We start from the raw sequence: 15,849 nt of genomic DNA, 5'->3' as shown, positions 1-15,849 counted from the left end.
TAGCATAAGCCCTTTCCAGAGCCTTTGAAGGGACCTGGGCAAATGAGGGTTTCTGAACTCTACATTTCAGTGAATTCACTCTGCCCCTAAGGAAGCTGTTCTTATTGAATGAGGACAGAACCTCAAGTCCCTAACGGGTTCTTAGTCCTTCTTGAAGACATGAGATTATCCGAGAGCACCAACAGTGAGAAATCTAAAATAGAGATAAATCTAAAAAGACATATTGCAAAATTAGATGAAAAATAATGGATACTGACTCTTTAAGATTGAGTGGGTTCTGTCCCAAACACACAGATATGACAAAGTAAGTCTAGGTTGCCTGTAGTTAAAATTTTGTTTTAATTTGGTATTAGAACAGCAGCTTTCTATTAAAGAGTGCTAACCTCAGACTTGGACTTTTATGTTCCATCACTCCTTAGAGCCTATAGCACTTTCTCAACTACCAGCCTGCAAATGTGTATCAGCTGCTTATTCATTAACTGCCAACAACCTTTGTATAAGTCAGCCATGCCCCAGGTGTGACTCTTGGTGACCATAGATCATAACTGAGCAGCCTTTCCAATGACTTCTGTTCAATAACCATACCTCCTCCTCTTCCCCTGCCCCTACTTCTAGTTGCCTGACTCAGGACAGAATACTGACTGAGAATCTAAGATCAAATAAATCATAGATATGGCTCAGTGATAAATCATGAAAGCATACAACTACATATTTGTACAATCAATTAAAATATGTGGGTATCCTCTAACCTTAGAAAATGAGCATGATAGTTCTCACAGGTTGATTATAGCCCTTTTAAAAGAATGTTTGGATATTTGCGTACTTGCATGTATGCCATCATATTAATAAATTTGACCCATCTAAACCTAAAATGCCAATTGTGATAAATATTTATCAAGGGTAATATATGTGATTCACATAGCTCATATCACTTCAAAAACCCATCACTTCAAAAACCAATAAAAGCTTTGCACTAATTTCTCTTTCTCTACAGAACATTGAGACGTTCAAGTCATTACATTGGTGTTATCCTGGGCTCAAGGTTTGGGTCATATCGAAAATAGATGATAAAACACCCAAATATTTCAAGGTCTCAGTAAGTTCTTTAGTTGCAAAGGTGATAGGGAGCAGATATTTCTTCTTGTTCTCCTGAAATATTGAAGTACATTAAAGGAAGCTATGAGATGAAGAATGTGTTTAAGCTGCATTTCTAAGCACTTTCTGTATGCTAGGTATTATGCAAAGTAATTTCTATGAAGCAGGTGTTATAAATAATGTTCCATATACAGGAGAGTAAATTGAGGCTTAGAGCCATCTGTATAACTTACCTAATAAATGGCAGAGGGAAGAGGAATAGTCTTAACTACAAGTTTGTATAGTCACTGTTAATGAGAAGTTTGAGAAGCCAGATTTTTCTGTTTTTGTATTTGTTTTTTTGTTTTTCTGGTGCTTTGATGAAGGTAAATGAATGAATATAAGCTTAGGGCTGCTTTTAATACTAGCTGGTAAAAACACTTCCTTATCTGCATCTGCCCATCACTAGCAACATGGGGCCCTGCTGTGGAGACTATAAATGACTAGATGTTTCATGTAACTCATTAATAATAGAGGAAAGCACCCCTCATGGTGATGTGGGCCTGTAGTCCCAGTTTCTCCAAAGGCTGAGGCAGGAGGATCACTTGAGCCCAGGAGTTTGAGGTTGCTGTGAACTAGGCTGATGCCACAGCTCTCTAGCCCACGCAACAGAGCAAAACTGTCTCAAAAAAAAAAAAAAAAAAAAAAAGTAGTTATTTTTGTCTTTAATCATAGCATGAGAGGTGATTTTTCTTTCTCTGGATTTAAAAAAGTTTTACTTAATGATGGTAGAATGTAAAATTATGTGTGAAGTAGATTAAAACTCCAATAATCAGAGGTATGGGTAGACCGCCTGATATTTCACAGTAGAAATGTTAAATACATCCTGACCTGTTTATTACATCTATGGTACATCTTCTTTCTAGCTGGTAGGAAATGAATACTAGTTGCTACCATCCAGTTTTAAATTTTGTTCCATATGTAGTAGCGTTATCCTGGAAGATTCAAAATCTATTTATGGACTAGGTAAATATCATCAGAAAGATAAGATTTTAGCAGCTCAGATATAAGGAAAATAATGCTACTAGTATGAATAGAAAGTAATGCGGGCATTGGAGAATCTCTTTCAGTTTACTGAGGGCCTAAATCTATGTGGCTCATTAAAGGTGAACAAGTCTCAGAAGGTGTATTAAAGCAAAATAAAAAACAGAACAAGACATAGGTACTTTCCTTAGGGAGCATATATTCTTGCCTACTGTGTATGAGGTTGCTTTTCGTTTTTGCCACCCTGTTTTTGCAGATTTTATTGGTCTAGACCAGAGATCATCAAAGTACCCCCCTCAGGCCAAATCCAGCCCAACTGTTTTTGGTAAATAAAGTTTTATTGGAACATAGCCATGCTCATTTGTTTATATATTGTCTATGACTACTTTCAGGCCATAGTGGCAAAGCTGACTAATTGCAACAGAGAAGATATGGCCTATAAAGCCAAAGATATTTACTGTCTGGTCTTTTACAGAAGTTTGCTCACTCTGATCTAGATAGTGATAGAAATAATTCTTAAATATTTTTTCTGTATATTTTCTTTTCCTTCCTCTTTCTGTCCCTTCTATGTCTTTAGCTATATATGAACTCTTGTCAGTATTTGAGGTGTCAACTCTCTGAGCATATGCTTTTGTCTGCCCCCTGCTGAGGTTCCTATCCCTAAGCAATTAGTTTTTTTTCCATTTATGAGACTACAGATTTTTTAGATAAAGACTATATATAAATAGTTATGCAAGAACTGAGGAATATACTCCCTGCTATGTCACAGGCTGGCCAGTGTTTGTTTACTTTAGGTCATTATTAAGAGCACAATGATCTCTGTAAAATGGAGTAAGGGATAATGTTAATGATGATAAAATTTTCCAATGTACAATGATGTCTACTTTAATATTGAGACCAAATCCTGATTTATTATGAATAATATCAGGTTGTAGAAGGGGAGTTTAAAGCATCTACAATTAAGTTCTAGTAGTATATGTGGGTTATTGCTGGGATCATATCAGAAGAGGCTCTAGGCTCTAATAGCCAGAAAGATTAAGATGTAGGTGGAAAAGAATGCACATAGAGATTTCAGCTTGGAGAAGTAGGGAGGCTCTAACTACATCTGAATGGATAGAGACATATGATTTTTATCATTGCTTGTTACTGTTTTCTCTCAACTATTCTATATATTTTTTATAACTATTACATTTTTATTCCTTTCTTTTTTCATGGGCATAAACATCATTTATTATTAAACAAAGTGTTAGATTGGAGCTGAGAGGGAGACACATAAAACCGCAGGTTTAGCAAAATGCTGTTTTTTGAGCATCTGAGTACAGATGGGTAGAAGCCAAAAAAACATCCACCTCAGGAAGGGGAGAGCAGTGGGTTTTATAGAGGGTTTTTCTGGGAGGAGTGAGCAACTGGGCCAGAACAGCCACACTAGTAAATTCTTTTCAAACAGCCGGTTTCTAGGACCCCAGCATAAGTCATATCCAGCAGCTCAGGTGTCCCCCTTAGCAGGAGAGATCGGGAGGGATAAGGAATGCAAGTTGCCCTTTTGCATCTCATTCCTTTATTTCCCTAGGGGTCTGGCAAAGGCTATGTGGCTAATACAAAGTATATCACCTATAAAATCTGACACTTTATATGCACATATACTATCATTTCTTCCATAAAGATGAAGCATATCAGAGGTTACTAGGATTGTTGGATGAATTCTAGTTATCATTCTGCTAATAAAATAGCCCTAAGCTTTGGACATTCCTCTTGTTCAGGTCTACCTGAGGGTGGTGATTTTTTGTTTCATTGGTTGGGTCTTTTGGGAGGGAAGGGAATGTTTTATTTTGATTTTTGGCCTGATCTTCTTCCCCTGGAGTGGTTAGAGTGGCTGGACTTGCTGGATTTGTGTCAGGGCTAGGAGAAGAGATATCTTGACATTGTTAAGTAAAATGAGATATAAAGAAAGGGGTTGCTAGATAGTTGTGAGATAGTTGATTATATGTAAAAGGCTAGATAGAGATGGTGTTTGGCTTTGCAACTAAAGGACCTAGTACCCTGCCCTTTGTCCTTATCTAATGGACGAGAAGGGAAACAAAACTGAACCCCAATGGAAAGCTTTTACATATAAAGAGTCCTTCCTATGTTCAAAGCCTACACACCATAGAGGCTTTGAATAATCTCTTCAGGCGGTCACTACTAAAATCCATTTCTTCAAGTAAATGTTATATTTTCCTTTTACATAAGAAGATATCATGCCATATTATTCTCAAGATTAAAATTGTTTACATTTAAAAGGAACTTATATCAGCAAATGCCTCTGGAAATATAGTCATTAAGTTTGCCAGTAAATGAGTAGGAATATAGTTGTTAGTTAACCACTTTGGTAAGCGCTCACCGGCCACAAAACCTTGCCCACAGCCGGCACTCCTAGGCCACACGATAGTGTGTGCTGTACATTGACGATGAATCTATTTTGTTCTTGTGTGATGAGGAAAGCTTTAAAGCACTGAAAGCTTGTTTTACTTTACAGACAGCTTTACTTGTAATGTAAATCAGAATAGGTAACATATACATATATGTTTTCATTATGTTATTTTTAAATGTTCACAATTTTATTTTGATAAATGAAAAATTAGAAAAGTCATCACGGCTGTCGGCTAAAGTCGATGCTCAGCTGTGCGCCTTCGTATCACGGCTGTTGGCTAAAGTCACTGTGTGTGTTCATCTGTGGCTCTCGACTATAGTTGACGCTTGTACTGAAGTGGTTAAATGTACAGTAAATATTTGAGAATATGTTGGGCTAAAAATACACTTTTAGGCTTCTGTTTCTGGATAAGAAGTAGTAAACACATCATACACTACTCTTCCTGTTTATTATAGCAAAAAACCCTGTACACAGTGAATTTCCTGTTTTGTGTGTTTACTTGTTTGTTTTGCCTCCTATATATCCTACTTGAGGGTGCTGAAGAGGCCTGCACTAGAAATACCAATAAAAAAACCCCATTTTGATTATATCTGCCCAATTGTGGGCAAATATCATGAAAAAAGTTGTCTCCCTGTCATCCCCAGGTACTGTATCTGTGGAGATTGGGCATGTAGCCTGGTTCATTATACATACCCTGCAATACTGAGGGTACCTCTTTTCTTCCCACTGGGCACTGCAGCCATGGAGACTGGATGGAACTACAGTAATAAAGTGGAGGCTCTCCCCAATGGATTTACAACCACAGAAACTATGGACAGAGCCCTGTGTTAGGGTGTAGATGCCGGTTCACGCAGGTTTTGAGAAAGATTTCTCCAGACAAAGATTAGGATAGAAAGAAAAGGTTTATTTACTTTTCCTTGGGGGGAAGGGAAAAGGACCAGCATGGAGGTGGAAAGAGGGATAATGTGTTGACCCCCGAAACTAGCTATTGGAGCTTTCTAAAGAGGGTTGTAAAAATGGGAGGGTATAGTCATCTGCTTCTTTCTTTCTTCTTGGCAGCAAGTAGATAACAAAAATCGCAAGGATGTCAAAGTCCAAGAGTTGACTCTCCTATCTTTCCTTGGAGAAGGGATTATCACAGGAGAAGTAACTCTGTCTTAGAGATATGATTGAGGCTTGGAGCTTGCACCCTGCTGTTTGCTCAGGAACTCTTTAAGCTGTAAAAAGCAAATTCTCAAAAAAAAAAATTTTTTTTGAAAGAGAGAGATTTACATCTCTTTCCCGAAGCTGTGCAAAACAGAACTCCTGCAGAGTGCCTGTTGGTGAGAGAACTCACAGGATTGATGTTTACTGGGGAAATTGTGGGATTAGATATTGTCCTATTATTTTTTAGAGGCTGCCCCTTTACCCTGACCACCATTACTATCCTGAAATAATGGGGCAGTTCCCCTTTCCCTCTCAAATATAGAGTGGAGGGAGGATTATACAAAGAAGGGAGTTAGAGAAGGAGATTTTTAAAAATCTGTGTTTTAAATCCTCAGCAGACCTTCTGGCATCCCGTGCATGAAACTTACCAGAATCAATACAGAAAAAGGTTTGAGAACTGGGCTCTGGTATAATATACCACCCAAATTTCAGTCTGGCTCCTAGGTAGCCCAGTGAGGCAGAACAGAACAACACTAAAAAGATTTTAATAATTAAATTGTCATTGAACCACAGCTCATAAAATTTGGCTAGAATATGCATTGTGAATCTGAAATGTTTGATTGCCTACTAAAATAGAAAATTTAAATAGAAAGCAGAGTCTCATAACATAATACTCAATCATACCAAGAATCAGGAAAATCTCAATTCAAATGTCAAAAGATAATCAGCAGATACACTGAGATGATGCAGATGTTGGAATTATCTGACAAGGATTTTAAACAAGCTCTAATAAAAAAATGCTCCAATAAGCAATTATACTTTTGAAACAAATGAAAAACTAATAAGCCTCAGCAAAGAAATAGACAATATAAGGAAGAATCAAATAGAAATGTATAATAAACTAAATAAAAAGTAGGCTTAATAACAGAATAGAGATGATAGAGAAGAGAACTGGTACCCTCAAATTTAGATCAATAGAAATTACTTTATCTGAATAACAGAATAAAGATTGGGGAAAAAAAAGTAAACAGAGTCTCAGAGACCTGGAACAATAACAAAAACATCTTTATGTTTGTATCATTAGAATCCCAGAAGAGAAGTAGGAATGAGAGATTGAAGAAAATATTTGAAGAAATGACTGGAAACTTCCTAAATTTGAGAAACCTACATATTCAAAAAGCTAAGCAAACTGCTAACAGGAAAAATTCAAATAAATCCATTCCTAGATACTTTATAAGTAGTTTTATGATAACTAAAGGCAGTGAAAAACATCTTGAAAGCAGTCAGAAGAAGTGCATTAGCTATAGAGGAATAATTTGAATGACTGTGGATTTCCTCTCAGAAAACAGGGTGACCAAAATAAGTAGCCAAACATTTTTAAATCCTGAAAGAAAAGTACTGTCAACCCAGAAGTTTTCATCTAGGGAAAATATAATGAAGTGAATTAAAGACATTTGTAGGTGAAGGAAAATAAGAATTCATCACTAGCAGTCTTGCTCTGAAAAAGGAAGTTCTTCAGATAGAAAGAAAATGATGACAGAAGGAAAGTTGGAAAATTAGAATAAAGAATGTACAAATGATAGAGTAGATACAGAGATTTGATTATAGTCTTCTCGAGTTTTTAATATGTTTGGTGAAAAGCAAAATTTCTAACAGTGCCTGATGTGGTTATCAATGCATATAAAGAAAAAGTTCTCTTTTTAAGAGAACTCTATTAGAAAAGCAGGGGGAGTAAAGGGACCTAAAATGTAGTTAAGTTTTCTTCATTCCACTTGAAATGGTAAAATGTTGACATGAATAGACTGTAACAAGTGTTATGTATATAGATTATGAGCAACTACTAAAAATATTCTACAAAGAGATATTAAAAACATTATGGATAAATCAAAATTGAATACTAAAAGAAGTTTAAATTACACATAGGAAAGGGGAAACAGAAACAAACAACAGGGAACAAGTAGAAAACAATAAAGTGGCATACTTATGTCAGTAATTACATTAAGTATAAATGATCTAAATATACTAGTTAAAAGAGATAAAAAGATTATAGGACAAGACATACCAGTTAAAAGAGAGGAAAAAATATAAAAGAGAGATTGGCAGAGTGGAATTTTTTAATGACCCAGCTCTCTCCAAGAAACTCACTTAACATATAATGATATAGGTAGATTAAAAGCAAAATATTATAAAGATATACCATGCAAACAATAATCAAAAGAAAATTGGTGTGACTGTATTAATCTCAGACAAAATAGACTTCAGTACAAAGCAAACAAGCAGAGACCAAGGAGGACATAACAATAATAAAATGATCAATTCACCAAGAAGATGTAATTCTAAACATGTACACTTAGCAACAGAGTTTCAAAATACATGAAGCAAAAACTGACAACTGAAGGAGAATAGCCAAAGATAGTTGGAGACTTTTAACAGCCTTATTTCAGTAATTGATAAGACCACTAGACAGAAAATAAGCAAAGATATAACAGGCGTCCTCAAACTATGGCCTACGGGCACATGCAGCCCACCGAGGACATTTATCCAGCCCACCCGGTGTTTTTGCCACCGGTGCCTGTCCTACTTTGCAGCCTACTCGTCCCGGGCCCACAGTGCACATGTGCGGAATGTGTGCCACACTCTCCAGTGGCCCTCCAACGGTCTGAGGGACAGTGAACTGGCCCCTTGTATAAAAAGTTTGAGGACCCCTGATGTAGAAGAACTGAACAATACCATTAAGGAATGGAATAACTAATTGACAGTCACAGCACACTTCACCAAACAACAGCAGAATACACATTATTAACAAATGCACATAGAACATTCACTAAAATACACCATACCCTGGGTAATAAAGCAAACCTTCAAAACATAAAAGAATTGAAATCAGGCCAGGTGCATTGTCTCACACCTATAATACCATCACTTTGCACTTTGTGAGGGAAGATTGCTTGAGGCCATGAGTTCAAGACCAGTTGGGAAACATAGTGAGATCCTGTCTCTCAAAAAAAAAAAATTAAAAATTAGCTGAGCATGGTGGTGCACACCTATAGCTATTTGGGAGGCTGAGGCTAGAGGATCGTTTGGGCCCAAGAGTTCTAGGTTACAGTGAGCTATGATGGCACCACTGCACTCTAGCATGGTCGACAGAGTTAGACCTTGTTTCTAAAATATAAAGAATTAAAATCATACAAAGTGTGTTCTCTGACCATAAAGCAATCAAACTAGAAATGAAGAAGGATAACAGGAAAATCTCCAAACATTTGGAAATTAAGTTCATTTCCATATTCCATGGATCAATGAAGAAGTATCACAATAAACAATATAGTGAACTTTATAAAAATGAAACCAGAAAACATCAGAATCTATAGGATACAGCTAAAGCAGTGACTAGAGGGAATTTTTTTTTCAGAGGGAAATTTTTTTTCAGAGTGAGCTTTTTCATGAGTGAGTTTGGAAGTGATTCTATCCAGCTCCAGATGAGAATGCCGCATAGACAGAGTCTTTTTTATAGCCTTGTGACACCCTGAGCAGAGGGCCCTGATAAGGTATTTCCAGATTCCTGGCCCACAGAAGCTGAGATAATAAATGTATGTTGTTTTAAGCTGTTAAGTTTGTGCTGATTGGTTACGCAGCAGCAGAAAACAAACATCTAGAAAAAAAATAGCACCAATTCACCATAATCTCTTCCAAATAATAGAGGGAAACATGTTCCAATGCATTTACAAGGCCTGCATTAACTGCATACCAAAACTAGACAAAGACAAACTACACACTAAAACTACGCACTAATTTCCTTCATGAACACTGTTACAAAAATCCTCAGGAAAATATTAGCAAATCGGCCTCAGAAATAAATATAGATATATATAATGAATAAATATATGTTGTGACCAAGTGAGATTTATTTCAGAATTGCAAAACTGGCTAACTATTTAAAAATTAATTAATGTAATATCCCATATTAACAATTTAACATAATTTAGCACAAGATCATATCATGATCGATGAAGAAAAGGCATTTGACTATTCATAACAAAACAATAAATTAAGAAAGGACACTTTTTAATCTGATAAAAAACATTTATATACAAACTACAGGTAACATCACATTTAATGGTAAAAGACTAATGCTTTCCCTCTAAAATTTGGAATGAGACAAGGATGTCCTTTCTTACCACTCCTATTCAACGTCATAATGGAAGTTCTTCTACATAATGCAATAAGGCAAAATAAAGAAATAAGTGGCATACATATTAGAAGGAAGGAAAACTAATGATTGTCTATGTAGAAAAATCCCAAATAAGATACCAAAACAACAGCAACAAAAAGTCTACTAGGAGTAATAAGTGAATTTAGCAAAGCCACAGGATACATGATCAACACAAAAATTAACTGTTGACCCAAGGAAAGAACGGAGGCCAGGTTTCGACTGTAGCTTCTCGCTTACCTGTGCAGTCTAATTTTGAGCTGCCTCCTTGTAGTCCTAAGAGACAAGAGCTCCGGTTCTCTGACCACTAACCCATACGTTTCTGTGGACCAGTCCTGTGTCTACTCTTAGCCATGGCTCAGCTCCAGACACGCTTCTACACTGATAACAAGAAATATGCAGTAGATGATGTTCCCTTCTCAATCCCTGCTGCCTCTGAAATTGCTGATCTTAGTAACATCATCAATAAATTGCTGAAAGACAAAAATGAGTTCCACAAACATGTGGAGTTTGATTTCCTTATCAAGGGCCAGTTTCTGCGCATGCCATTGGTCAAACACATGGAACTGGAGAACATCTGATCAGAAGAAGTTGTGGAACTAAAATACGTAGAAAAGTATACTGCACCCCAGTCAGAGCAATGCATGTTCCATGATGACTGGATCAGTTCAATTAAAGGGGCAGAGAAATGGATCTTCACTGGTTCTTATGATAAGACTTCTCGGATCTGGTCCTTGGAAGGAAAGTCAATAATGACAATTGTGGGACATACAGACGTTGTAAAAAATGTGGCCTGGGTGAAAAAGGACAGTTTGTCTTGCTTGTTACTGAGTGCCTCTATGGATCAGACTATTCTCTTATGGGAGTGGAATGTAGAGAGAAACAAAGTAAAAGCTCTACACTGCTGCAGAGGTCATGCTGGAAGTGTGGACTCTATAGCTGTTGATAGCTCAGGAACTAAATTTTGCAGTGGCTCCTGGGATAAGATGCTAAAGATCTGGTCTACAGTGCCTACAGATGAAGAAGATGAAATGGAGGAATCCACTAGTCGACCTCGAAAGAAACAGAAAACAGAGCAGTTGGGACTAACAAGGAATCCCATGGTGACCCTCTCTGGCCACAAGGAAGCAATTTCCTCAGTTCTGTGGTCAGATCCTGAAGAAATCTGCAGTGCATCTTGGGACCACACAATTAGAGTATGGGATGTTGAATCTGGCAGTCTTAAGTCAACTTTGACAGGAAATAAAGTATTTAATTGTATTTCCTATTCTCCACTTTGTAAACGTTTAGCATCTGGAAGCACAGATAGGCATATCAGACTATGGGATCCCCGAACTAAAGATGGTTCTTTGGTGTTGCTGTCCCTAACCTCACATACAGGCTGGGTAACATCAGTAAAGTGGTCTCCTACCCATGAGCAGCAGTTGATTTCAGGTTCTTTAGATAACATGGTCAAGCTGTGGGATACAAGAAGTTGTAAGGCACATCTCTATGATCTAGATGCTCATGAAGACAAAGTTCTGAGTGTAGACTGGACAAACACGGGGCTACTTCTGAGTGGAGGAGCAGACAATAAATTATATTCCTACAGATATTCACCTACCACTTCCCATGTGGGGGCATAAAAGTGAATGACAATTTGATTATAGAGATTTGTTCTATAAATAAAATGGTAGAGAACCGTGAAATTACATTGATGAAGATGTAGCAGTCAGCCTTTTAAAGTTTATGTAGTGTTTTTATCCTTCCTAATAGTTAATGTCACTTTTTCTTTATTTTTGTGTTTATAAAATATAAAATGTGACCTGCATTCTCTACCCTATACAAACTCTTGAAATTCAGCTGAGTTTATTTCTTTTTAAAGGTATTGATTTGAATTAAGATTTGCTTTTAAACTGCTATAAAAGGATATATTAGAAATACAGTCATAAATTGTCCAGATTTTTATTTCTGTTAAGTTTTCGGTTAGCTGTTTAAAAAAGAATCCAGAAAAGACTAAGACAAAATTTAATGGAGAAAAAATTAGAAATACAATTTCCTTTTAGCAAAATAAGTGATGTTTAACTATACAAAAATTAGACTCTGATATTCAGAAAATTAAAAATGTAAATGTTGCCGATTCATTAAGAATTTTGATATTTTAAGGGAAGTACTTCGTAATGTCAAATCCTTTAGAGATTGCATAAAGTTCTCATGGTAATCAGGAATCTCCTCTCTCCCTAACCTCATATGTAGGTAAGAATGAATTCTTTAGACGAAACCTTTCAGTCAGTATTAGTTAAACATTCCATAAATTTAATGATGTCATTAGCATTTATCTTTATCCATGTTATACATAAAACATTTAAAGTAAATATTTTTTTTGAATGACAAAAAAAAGAAAAACAAATTAACTGTATGTTTACATCCTAGCAATATACAATTGTAAACCAAAATTTTAAAGCACAATGCCATTTACAATTGCTCCAAACAAATGGAAATGCAGTATGAGGTTAAAATGCTTATAAAATGCTGATGAAATAAATCAAAGAAGACCTAAATTAATGGACGGACATACCATGTTCATAGATTGGAAGATACAGCAAAGATGTCAGTTCTTGGCTGGGCACAGTGGCTCACGCCTGTAATCCTAGCACTCTAGGAGGCCAAGGTGCGCGGATTACTCGAGTTTAGGAGTTGGAAACCAGCCTGAGCAAGAGCAAGACTCCGTCTCTACTAAAAATAGAAAGAAATTAATTGGCCAACTAAAAATATTAGAAAAAAATTAGCCAGGCGTGGTTGCGCATTCCTGTAGTCCCAGCTACTCAGGAGGCTGAGGCAGGAAGATCACTTGAACCCAGGAGTTTGAGGTTGCTGTGAGCTAGGCTACCAAGGCACTCTTGCCAGGGCAACAGAGTGAGACTCTGTCTAAAAAAAAAAAGGAAAATATCCTTGTTTAATATGTTAAGAGACAATAATTTCTGGTCTTGGCTTTTGAAAATGAGAATGCTTTTTAACTTTCTCTTTCATGGATATTAACTTTGTTTTAATTACTACTGTGCAGTACTTCACTTCTTGTATTTGCTTCATTACCTTTTTGCTTTGGTTTTAATTTTAAAGAAATAAAATTAGATTGTTTCCTATACAGCGTTTCACCATACTATTAATGAATCCTTTCTTCGTTACTAACACAAAGCTAGGTATTACAAATCTTTTTAAACAAAAATTGTTTAGTATTGTGATTAGAGCAGACAAATAGCACAATAAAATTTAACTCACCTATCCTGACCCTTATTTTTTTTCCATTTTTACTGAGCTTTCTTCATTAGAAATAGGAACTATCTGTGACTTAACTCCTTCCAACAGATGGAAGGTCTTATTTAGAAAGGAGCTGAAAGGATCCTTTGGGGTTCTAATTCCTAATCCTTAGTTTGCAAAAGTAGCCAGATATGTATTTTGAGCCTATACTGTTTATTTTTGTCTGTTTTTTTTTAAGAGAGGGTCTCTCTCTGACACCAGGACTAGAGTACAGTGGTTTCATCGTAGCTCTCTGTCACTGGGGCTAGAGTATAGTGGTATCATCATAGCTCACTGCAGCCTCAAACTCCTGGGCTCAAGCAGTCCTCCTGCCTCAGCCTCCCAAGTAGCTGGGACTGCAGGTACAAGCTACCACGCCCAGCTAATTTTTCTATTTTTTGTAGAGATGGAGTCTCCTTCTTGCAGAGTCTGGTCTCAAACTCCTGGCCTCAAGTGATCCTCCCACCTTAGTCTCCCAAAGTGTAGGATTACAGTTATGAGCCACCATGCCAAGCTAAGCCTGCACTTCTTGCTGCATCTTGTATTGAAGCCATCATGGAGGAATAGAAAAGGGTACTGGACAATGCATTGAGAGATCTGAATTCTAAATTCTGGTTTGCCAACGATTTTTATTTTTAATGACTGTGGACTTGACATCCCCTTTTTCTCTGCAGAGGTAGTTCAGTTGAACTAATAGTTACTGAGCATTTACTCTTTGCAAGAGATGGCTGGACATATTATGTCTGGTTTATATTGACTAAATGTTTTCATTTGTTGATTTATACTTTTTCTGCAATGTTTTTGGTCAATGGTAACTCTGGGTAGGTAAGTGAAGGGGATTACATTGTAGCTGGAGAATTTGTACTCTAATGAGGCTTTTATTTGTATGAAAGGAAAATATTTCTAAATAGAGCAAAATCTGTGATTTAATTTAAAAGCTACAAAATCAGTACTATTTTATGATATTCCATCATTAATTCACAATTACTACTATTTACTAAATATAAACAATAGAAACCCCTGAATCCTAGTAACAGTGCCTAAATATAATAATGTCTAAGTAATATAATAATGCCTATGGTTTACTAGTTGATTCAAAATTTTTCTTTTTTATCAAAGTAGGAATTAACCCGGAGTCCTAATTTGAAATATATCTAACAGTAACTATTTTCATATTTTAACTGAAGTAATAAAGACTAAAACATTTCAGCATTATGATGGTGCCTTTACTGAATTAGTAATCATCTGTTTCTAAGAACTGCTGCTTCCCTTAATATACCACCTTGGTTAGAGGCATATTGATTCAAGTATAGTTCCCAATGTTGATTTATAGGACAGTGAGAGCATAAAAAGCTTTCAGTTCTGTTGAGAAAGGGTCATTCTTGGAAACTAACAGTGTCAGAAGAAGTGTCTCAGATAGTGGAAAAAATAATTGAAGAAAAGAAAAAATCAACTAAATACAGAAGAATCCTATTATATCTTAAATTCTTATTTCTTGCTTTATATGTATTAATGGTGACAGCTTTGCTGATGTTATAGCTACAAAGCTGTTACATAACATTGCTAGCTTATAAGTGCCTATGATTGGACCTTGCAACACTAAATGTAAAAAAAAAATGCATTTAACCAGTGTGGAATAATGTCTCTTGAGATTATGAGGATAAATGGGAAAATATGTTCAGATTAATTTTGAATATATACCATCTCACTTAGCCAAATACTATCTCTGAGAAGGAAGAGTAGGTTAACAAGGAGAGGTTTTATAGAGAGGTAATTTTTATCTTAATTTTAAATTAATAAATTGAAGCAAAATCACACAATCGAGTTCATAGCAGAGCATTTGTTGGGACAAAAATCATATCTTAAATCTCTACATGCAAATCTCTTTTATTAGAGCATATTGTCTCAAGTAATTTTAACACATTTGCCTTGTATTTCTAAAACTTGAATAATTATTATTATTGCAAGAAGCTAGAATATATCTGCCTATCTATGAGTCTTTTAAGAAGACCTCATATACAAAAATCTCATATTGATTAGTGGAGTTTATAGTTTAACTTTTCTCTTTACAATATGGACTCCCATTGTGTAATATAAAAAAGTATATTTACTTACCATTTCATAGATGCAAGGTTTATGTGATATATTTCAAGGTTTAACTTAAATGGAATTTTATTCATAACTCTTCTAGACAAATAACTACTGTATTATATACACAGATAACTACAATAGTTATTTGTTCATGTAATTTCTTAGTATATTATGTATGTTCTCCCTAGGTTCATTGCATATATTAGGTACTTAATAATTATTTTTTGAATGAACAAAAGTTTACCTGTATGTGGTTAATCAGTGATATTAAAGGCAATAAATGGAAAGGAGAAGCGAATGAGACTTTTTCTCAGGGGACTCATGGGGCCATTTTCAATTTGTACTCACTCATCTTCCACTCCCAAATAAGTAGTATTTCCTAGTATGCCTCCTTCTGCTGGATTGTATCATATGGGGCAGTAGGGCAGGGAATGTGAATGGAGGGAATGCCATAAAAGGGGAGGGAGGTAGAGATATGTGTAGGAGAGAGTCCATTAGGCACACTAGAAGCAATTGAAAAACAGATTTTATCATCAGAAAGAACTACCCTGTTAAAGTGTTTGCATGATTAAAGTAAATGTAAATCTTCTTTTAGTGATGA

The 15,849-nt window shown here is 35.9% G+C and overlaps 1 protein-coding gene and 1 pseudogene across 10 annotated transcripts in view; both read left to right on the top strand.

The window, feature by feature from the left end:
- The window catches only part of FUT8 (fucosyltransferase 8), a 293,680-nt gene that overhangs the window by 215,720 nt on the left and 62,111 nt on the right, over positions 1–15,849 (top strand). The gene's annotated exons all lie outside the window — the stretch shown is intronic.
- LOC142871459 (ribosome biogenesis protein WDR12 pseudogene) lies at positions 1,777–11,805 on the top strand (annotated as a pseudogene).

Source organism: Microcebus murinus, chromosome 6, assembly GCF_040939455.1.
Source record: "Microcebus murinus isolate Inina chromosome 6, M.murinus_Inina_mat1.0, whole genome shotgun sequence".
Classification (NCBI taxonomy): Eukaryota; Metazoa; Chordata; class Mammalia; order Primates; family Cheirogaleidae; genus Microcebus; species Microcebus murinus.
This window is presented reverse-complemented; position numbering and strand designations above follow the sequence as displayed.